Source organism: Lolium perenne, chromosome 6 (assembly GCF_019359855.2).
Source record: "Lolium perenne isolate Kyuss_39 chromosome 6, Kyuss_2.0, whole genome shotgun sequence".
Lineage (NCBI taxonomy): Eukaryota > Viridiplantae > Streptophyta > Magnoliopsida > Poales > Poaceae > Lolium > Lolium perenne.
Window position 1 is genome coordinate 227173202 of NC_067249.2, and position 8896 is coordinate 227182097.

An 8896-nucleotide genomic window follows, 5' to 3' on the forward strand; every position below is an offset into this window, starting at 1 on the left:
TGCAGCCAGTCTAGCTTTTTATCAAATGTTCTATAGGTATAAATTAAGAAGAAACTGCACAAACAGGAAGTGCATACCTGACAAACAGACCTTTTGAAGGAGAGGGCCGACAAAATGAAAGAGAAAGCCAGTAAAACGAACTGCAAAGCAGAAAACAAAGGAGATTACTAAATAAACGCATTGAATTTGGAGTCCAATCCAAGGAATACTCATACTGAAATAATTAGAAGAGGTTTGTACTTGACTTCTGTTTACCTTCATTCAGATATTCAGCAAGGTCATCAGCAAAGCTCCGTCAAAGCCATGGGCTAAACTGAGCCGCAGACTTCAACTTTGGGTGAGTGTCACTCATCTGAACTGCAACTTAAGAGGGAAAGTCCTCCCAGTTAGAGGATCACTAACTCTTGTCTAAAAATGAGAAATAATGTCCTGCAATGAGACCGAGCATAATGTATATTGTTGCTTCAAACGAAGAACTTTCCCCTCTCATAATAATGCATTTCTGGTACTCATTTCAGGCTACGAACTAAACTTCAAAACTGCATATAAAACACACACAGATTACCGAGTCAAATATGCATCACATCTGATGTCGAGATTGCAAGATAGAACTGACTTTTCTTGTCGGTTGTGATCTTGGATACACCTGTTCAAAAGATTGTCATGTGGGACAGATCTAGAATTCCAAAAGACATACCTAGTAATATGCAGCTTCATCTTCTAACAATATCTCATAAAACAATTCTTTGCTTTGGTTTACCTGTCTCTTCAGTGAACCTATACAAATAGAGAACAGTGACTTTAAATCTTACAAATGATTTCACAAATTGATTTGGCCAACAAAAATGTATGTAACCAAAACTGACTTCTACAAGCGCGCAGATTTGTAATAACCAATTGAATAAAGAGCATGCCCAAGTGCACATAAAGATGCACAGAATTGCTACTCCAACAGAATTACGGACCTGAATACATGATACCTACAATGCACGGGAATTTAATCAAAGACTCAAAAGTCTGCAACCCACTGTTATAGTTTCTTGGTCCTCTAAGGCAAATCTTAAGGATTGAGCAGTTTATAGCAAAATATACTAAAGCTGTTTATTTAAGCAAGCAGAACTTGAAGTACTTGCATAAAGTGGCACAAGATAGGTCTGTTTTACGTTTCTACATTACTTGTTCATTTAAATCTTGCAAGATGAAAATTACAGACTTCACGTACCCTACCATTGATATATAAGTTATAGGAAAGCCTTTTTCGTAATGCCCGGACTAATGTAAACACCACTGACACATAGCAGCAAATGGTTCAGCAAACATACCTAGGTCTCTAGAAATGCATAAGAAAAAGGAGATGCATACTACTACCACAAGTACCTTTTCGTCAAACATACCCAATCCATAAATATGTTAATTTACAGCCCACCAACCAGCGCATTGGGCACATAATATTAGCGTAACGGATAGAAGTTGCAAGCAAAATGAAATCTCAGTTTACCTTTTTCTAGAACAGTAAACTGCAATTGTGGAACTACGAAGTGGATAAAGAAATCATCAATTATCATACACACATATCACCGAAGAGGAAAAGATGCAGATCTTCCTAAAAGATGTCGATATTTAGCAACACTCATTAATCTGGATCAAAACATACTTGTGCCCTAATACACTGGCCCTCACACACCATACATCTAAAAAATGATACAGAGAAGGTGGAACTGCCGGTGACAACAAAGAACAACTAAGAGTACTCATATATATTCTGAACCACAAAATGAATATGTTCTAGCAGATTTGAGAGAACACGAAAGCAATGTAGAAAACATAATATAAGTTGTTGTACTACATATTGAAATCAAAATACAATTTTACCAAGTACATACAATATGGGTTAATTAAAAGAGTGACATGAACATATTTTATGAGAGAAAGGGATCCAACATATTGCAAGCAACTGAAAAGTAACGCAGAGACCAAAATCTAAGAGTTGCATTTGTTGGATTTTCACAATATCATCATTAGAGATTTGTCAAGATACCTAACAATTAGGAAATCTTGCAATCCCATAACCTGAAAAAATAAAGATGTTTTCTTGTTACTCTGTTTTCTGCATACAATTATAGGCATGATGATTATAAATGGAAACATATTAATCTAACAAAACATTTTTGCTTATCCAAACAAACCAAACTAATGATAATACAGAATCTAAAATTCAACTGGCTTTTAGCACCTCTAGAAGTCTAGAAGATAAATGGGGACCGGATGGTTTACCTAGATGCATAAGTGATTCTATTCTGAATTGCTTTCAGAGGAGGAACTTTGGCAACCAGAAGTATGCAAACAAAGCACGTGCCTAAAAGATGACCAGACATGAGAGGTTTGGCTTTTACCCCTTACCTTACTGGTCAGTAGATCCGCAAGGTATCCTCCATGAACCTGCAGTTCCATCAATATTCTTATAAAGTCAGAGTAAAACGTGCATTGCAAAAGATGACTAAATCAAGCATTGCATCAGCATAACAGAAGCTCTATAAAGTACATGATTAGCCCGCAATGCATTCAAACAATGAAACTAAACCAAGCAGTCCATCAACACAAATAGGTTGTTTCGGCAAGTGAAACGTAGATACCTTTGTTTCTTTTTTGACAGGAAGATGCAACATACTTTTAGTCACTCCAGCTGCACTGTATGAAGGGGCAAGATAGTTATTTTTCAATGCTGATCAATTATCACACTAGTAGGAAAAGCCTCATCAGTGGCGCACGAAAACATGATTCTGTGGCGCATGGGCGGTGCGCCACAGAAACTTCGCCATAAAAATAGGGTTTCTGTGGCACACTGGACCATGCGCCACAGAATTAAGGTGTTCTGTGGCGCATATGGATCTTCTGCGCCACAGAAATAGGTGCGCCACTGAATTCTATTTTGGTGCGCCACAGAACAATGTACAGGTATACTCGATTTTGTACTCCCTGGTGTATTATACAAGTTTTATACAGGTTTTGTACACAGTAAACAGGTACAATATAGATAGATAGACAGATATAATATAGACACATATAACATAGCAACATTATACATCATCATCACAGTACTTAGAGCCCGATCGAGATACATATATAGTGGCAAGTGTCAAATGTTTTGCATACAACTCTTAATTCATACAAATTTCACAATTTCGAGATATAAAGTAGTCTTCATCCGGTTCCTCCTTTGCTCCCTCCTCTCTACCCACCAGGCTCGCTTGCATCGGGGTCTTCATCCGGTTCCTACTATGATTAAAATGGAAGAAAGTGAGACCAACAAGTCCGATGCACAAGAGAACTGGAATAAATGCCTCATACATTGTTGGTCAACACAAATATTAACATTCAGGGATGGCGTAAGTGAGACCAAGTCCGATGCACAAGAGATTGATATTTGTGCTATCTTACCAGGTCACTTACACCACCCCCAAGTGTACGGTGAACAAACATTTTAATCATCGGCATTTTGAAAATACCAAAGCAAATGGAATGAAAAAATGGAATAAGTGCCTCATACATTGTTGGTCAACACAAATACTATGGTCAAAAACCATAGTTGCAGTATACGCCACAATATACTTTGCAGAAGGGCCCCCTTTCCCCGGCCGCCGTTCCGTGAAAGGGTCCTTGACGAGACAACAACGCCGATCTGCCTCTCCGGCGCAGAACCACGGCAGTCTCAGCCGCCTCCCTTGTGGCCGCGTCTCCTGCGCTCTTCTCCATGGCCGGACCACGATTGGACTCACCGGGGGAATAATGATAATCGCCATCACCACTATCGCCAGACTCCACAGGTGCATAGTAGTTTGCAGCAGATGCCACTTTTCTTCTCTCGCCGTCCAGTGAACGAGTCCTTGATGCAAATACCGTGCCGCCACGGTATTTGCATCAAGGACTCGTTCACTGGACGACGAGAGAAGAAAAGTGGCATCTGCTGCAAAGTACTCTACACCTGTGGAGTCTGACGATAGTGGTGATGGAGATTATCATTATTCCCTCGGTGTGTCCAATCGTGGTCCGGCCACGGAGAAAAGCGCAGAGCGTAGGAGACGCGGCCACAAGGGAGGCGGCTGGGACTGACGTGGTTCTGCGCCGGAGAGGCAGGTCGGCCTTGTTGTCTCGTCAAGGACTCGTTCATGGAACGGCGACAGGGGAAAGGGGGCCCGTCTACAAAGTATATTGCGGCGTATAGGTGACCAAACATTCTAATCATCGGCACTAAAATGGAAGAAAGAGCCAAGTGGTATCTCAACTAGATATCATATGCGTCATACTTTGTTGGTCGGAAATATTAACATTCAGGGATGGGGTCAGCGAGGCCAGGTAGGATGCACAAGAGATTGGTATTTGTGCCATCGCACCAGGCTCACTGGCCCCACCCCAGAGTGTACAAGTGACCAAACAATTTAATCATCGGCACTAAAATGGAAGAAAGGCCAATGCAATTAAGAAGTAGCTAGTATGAACTAAATGGAATGCCTCATACTTTGTTGGTCGAAACAAATATTAACATCCAGGGATGGAGTAAGTGAGGCCAGGTAGGATGCACAAGATATTGATATTTGTGCCATCACACCGGGTTCACTTGCTCCACCCCCGAGTGTACGAGTGATCGACCAACCATCTAATAATCGGCAAGTACAAAAACACCAACAAACCAGCAACCATGGTGACATAAGTCAAGATGCTCAAACACACATAGCATGCATGGAGCAGATGCTCCAAATGGATTATTCATCACTTGGTATATAGACCAAGTGATGCTGGCAAAAGAGAGGCCAATCAAGAACCAGTAAATCCAGTAAGTGATAGATATGCCTAAACAAGCAACAACACATAGCATATCCCAGCTAACCAGATGAGACAAGTCTTGGTAGCCAACTTAATCACCTAGCACCACCTAGCCTTTTAAAACCACCAGAAACAGTCCATTTTCTTCAAAGGATACCACAGTGGCATTCATTTACATGATCCCCTATTGTGGATATCTCTATTTTCATCAAATCCAACAAGAAATAGAAATTTATCATTACTCAGTTGAGTTCAAAATGGAAATCAAGAACTAGTCTTGATCTCCAAATGGTGATTAGAGGGAATTTATTCATCTTAAGCAACATTAGGGACAAATGTGATCATGCAAGGGACTTGGGTCATTTGGATCATAAGGCATCAATTAAGGAGGCAACCAGGGACAAAGGGAAACATTTGATGATCCATTATCATAGGCAACAAATCAGCAATCTTTTTCCCCACTAATCTAGCTAGAGTCCTTAAAAGAGATTACCAACATGAACTCAAGCCACTACTTGATCTTACTAATTCAACATCTGACTAATTAAGCATAAGCTTATTTAGTTACTGTCGGCCACCGAGAGATTAACAAAAGACAAACAGATAATTTAACCATATAGTTAAATAGGAGAGGCCCAGAATAATAGTACACCCATAAGGTAAAAGCCACATGTGCATGACACTTTGAGCTACCAAGAATAAAGGCCAACATTGAAACTTGAACAGTCACCAGATATTCATGGGTACTTAGGATCAGTAGGGAATTGATAAAGCAGTGAGGAGCAAGCATACCATCAGAAACTGTCCATTTGAGAGAAATAACATTGGGGTAATGTTAAAATGTTTGTCTCCATATTTGGGAGACATTTTTAGTATTGGAGTCTAGCTAATGGAAATCAAGAACTAGTCTTGATCTCCAAATGGTGATTAGAGGGAATTTATTCATCTTAAGCAACATTAGGGACAAATGGGATCATGCAAGGGACTTGGAACATTTGGATCATAAGGCATCAATTAAGGAGGCAACCAGGGACAAAGGGAAACATTTGATGATCCATTATCATAGGCAACAAAGCAGCAATCTTTTTCCCCTCTAATCTAGCTAGAGTCCTTAAAAGAAATTCTACTTAAAATGAAGTAGCTCTTTGTTGGTATTGATTACCAACAGGAACTCAAGCCACTACTTGATCTTACTAATTCAAAGCAGGACCAGTGCAGGACCAGTGCTGATGTTGCCATCATCTCTGACCCCAAGAACTCTCTCATGTTCTCTCTCACATGCCATGCCAGCTGCTTGCTCCAAACTTACAACAACACCAACACAAGCATCTTCAATCATCAGTAACCACTTGTGCTAATACTGGCAAACAACTAGTAGTACTATTTCTGCATTCTGTAGAATCTTAGAGCAAGCTAGGACTATAAATTGCTGCCACTTCAATAAAGAGGCTCACCATCCACATGATTCATCATCACATGCAGAGAATGGAAATAATATATCCAGATCGAGCACAACAGCATCCAGAGCACAACAAAGACAACAAAGATCCGGATCGAGCACAACAACATCCAGGAGACAACAGCAACACATCCAGAGCAGGGGTAGAGGAAGAGGGAGGGGAGGGGAGAGGTGGAGCTCACCGACGATAGGGGTGGAGGAGGAGGTTGACGATGACGGCAGGGGAGGAGGAGGAGGAAGACGCGGCGGCTCCTCCTCCTTGACGCGGAGCCGGCCCCTCCTCCTTGATGCGGCGGCCCCTCCTCCTCCACGCCGCAACGGCTTGTGCTGTTGGTGGCGGGGATGGGTGGAGCGTGGCGGCATGCGGCCCTCGCGGAGGAAGGCGGCGGCGACGACGACGCTCACCATGGAAGGCGGCGGCGCGCGGCGGTAGGGAGAGGAAGAGGGGTGGAGGAGGAAGAAGAAGTACGGGCGGGGGAGGGGGTACGGTATGATATAAAAGGCGCTATTTCTGTGGCGCACTAGCACAAGTGCGCCACAGAAACAATTATTTCTGTGGCGCACCGGAACCAGTGCGCCACAGAAACACTTATTTCTGTGGCGCAGCACGCCATGTGCGCCACAGAAATAACTACACTAATTATTGGTGGTGGCAGGATGTGGGCCCCACATAATTTCTGTGGTGCACGGTTTAGTGGTGCGCCAATCTATTTTTGTGGCGCACCCTTTCTGGTGCACCACAAAAAAGCTTAATGTGGCGTATTTTTAGTGGTGCGCCACAGAACTAAGCTCCACCTATAAGCATTTCCCTACTAGTGTCAAGATAATCCATCTACACTATAATAACAAAAGAAAATATATCAAGGTCAAGCTTTCAAATTATTGGTAAAATTTTCCAAATGTTTTAGTAAGTATATTAATACTTCCAACATAGATCATGACCTAACAGAAATTAATAAACTCACCTTATTATTGCCGACTGATTGTGGTTTAATCCTTTGTTGGAGCTGGGGGCGCATCTTCCATTTCCTTCACCTTTTCTTCTTCCGTTTTCCATCTCCCTCATAGGCAGCAGCAAATCACCAGACGTTTATTGGTAAATGCATAATTTCACATAAAACAACCTATTTTGTGGAACACATTTAACTACAATGATGGAGTTGCCAAATGATCTGACCGGATCCAGCAGTGTGGGACGTGGCTGGCCGCCTCCCCCAACGAATCAGAGCCTAGAAATGCTCCTTGGTTGTGCCCTTTCAACTGCGCCTCCTACCTGCACGGGCGAAGACGCAGGATTGTGGTGGTTGCGGGGAGAAGAAGAGGTGGGGTTGAGGAAGATGGTGGACATAGGGAGTACCTGAGTCCATGAGGGGGGCGGAGTGCAGGCTGCACAGCAGCCACTTGCGCAGCAGCCACCCACCACCGCTCGCCGCCGCCGCTGCTCCTCCGCGATCCCGCGCCCTGTTCCACCACCGCCGCCGCACCCCTACGCCGCCGCAGCCTCCATGCCCGGCCCCGCAGCCGTGCCACCTTCTCTACCGTGGAAAAAAAGACGAAGGCGAAAGAAAAGCAAACCGAACCCGAGGAAGAGGAAAGCAAAGCAAATCAAACCGCAAATCGAACCCGAAAAAGAGGAGGCAGGAGAAAATCCAACCGGAATAGCAAATCTAAACAGGAAAACAAATCGAACCAGAAAAAAATCTTTCAAGGCACCCTCCGATGCGTTTTGGTGCTGGCTCGTGCTCCTCTCACCTCATACCCGGGGAGGCTGAGCACCGGGGAGGGAGGAGGAGGCGCAGGGGAGGGCGCGGAGCGGATGGAGGCATGGGGACGCCTGGCTGCAACGGCGTGTGGGATCTAGGAGATGAAGAGAGGCAGGGGATTGGGGAGGATGGAGCCTGCAACGCCGGGCTTGCGCCCAGGGGGGACGACCCGCTCGTTCCCAAGGCTGGAGGCGTGAGGCGACGCCCCGCTCGCGGATGGCCGTGCGACCGACGACCCGCTCGCGCCCAAGGCTGGAGGCGTGAGGTCGCCCGGCGGCGGGGATGGAGACGCGAGGGGAAGGGAGGAGAAGGTCAGAGGCGGCTTGGACAGATGCGATAGGGTTTGGTTGGTCGGCGGCTCGGCGCTACCTTTTTCCCCTGCTTCTAATATTTCTTTCCTCTCTCAGCTTAACCAATCACGCGATGCCACGTGGCCCAACCGCTCGAGGAAAAATGAGGCCGACGCCCATCCATTGCGTGTCTGGTGGCCTGTCGTGGATGGTCTGGGAAGGCTCCATGAGCTCCCCTCTATTATACCTTTAGATGCTTGAAGAGTCGTCATCGATGTTTGCACATTGGTAACATCTGTAGTAGCTTCATCGACCTTCAAGTGAACACCCTGAATGTCCTTGTCCAAAGTTTCAGTAGACACACGGATTTCACGTCGTAGGTGATCACGTAGTAATTCATACTCCAGCCAAGTAAGAGCATCTCTAGCAGAGCCCGTAAACCACGCCGGAACCGTATTTTTCCGGCCGATTTACGGGTTCTGGTTGAAAGTGACGCAGAACAGAGACTGAACTCGCCGTCCGGCCAGAAAAACTTTTTCAGGGGCCAGAAATTTTTTAGACTC

The 8896-nt window shown here is 44.5% G+C and overlaps 1 long non-coding RNA gene across 2 annotated transcripts; it reads right to left on the reverse strand.

Moving 5' to 3' along the window:
• Positions 1–484: 484 nt before the first annotated feature.
• LOC127305879 (uncharacterized) lies at positions 485–7741 on the reverse strand. 2 transcript variants are annotated; one of them, XR_007854210.2, is made up of 6 exons: positions 7638–7741; positions 7246–7553; positions 2634–2683; positions 2275–2439; positions 698–777; positions 485–539 (listed from the first exon to the last, which is right to left on the reverse strand). It is a non-coding gene; the product is annotated as an uncharacterized lncRNA (long non-coding RNA). The 2 variants fall into 2 exon arrangements; XR_011747736.1 differs by lacking the exons at positions 7246–7553; positions 7638–7741 and having other exon boundaries at positions 2634–2736.
• Positions 7742–8896: the final 1155 nt, after the last annotated feature.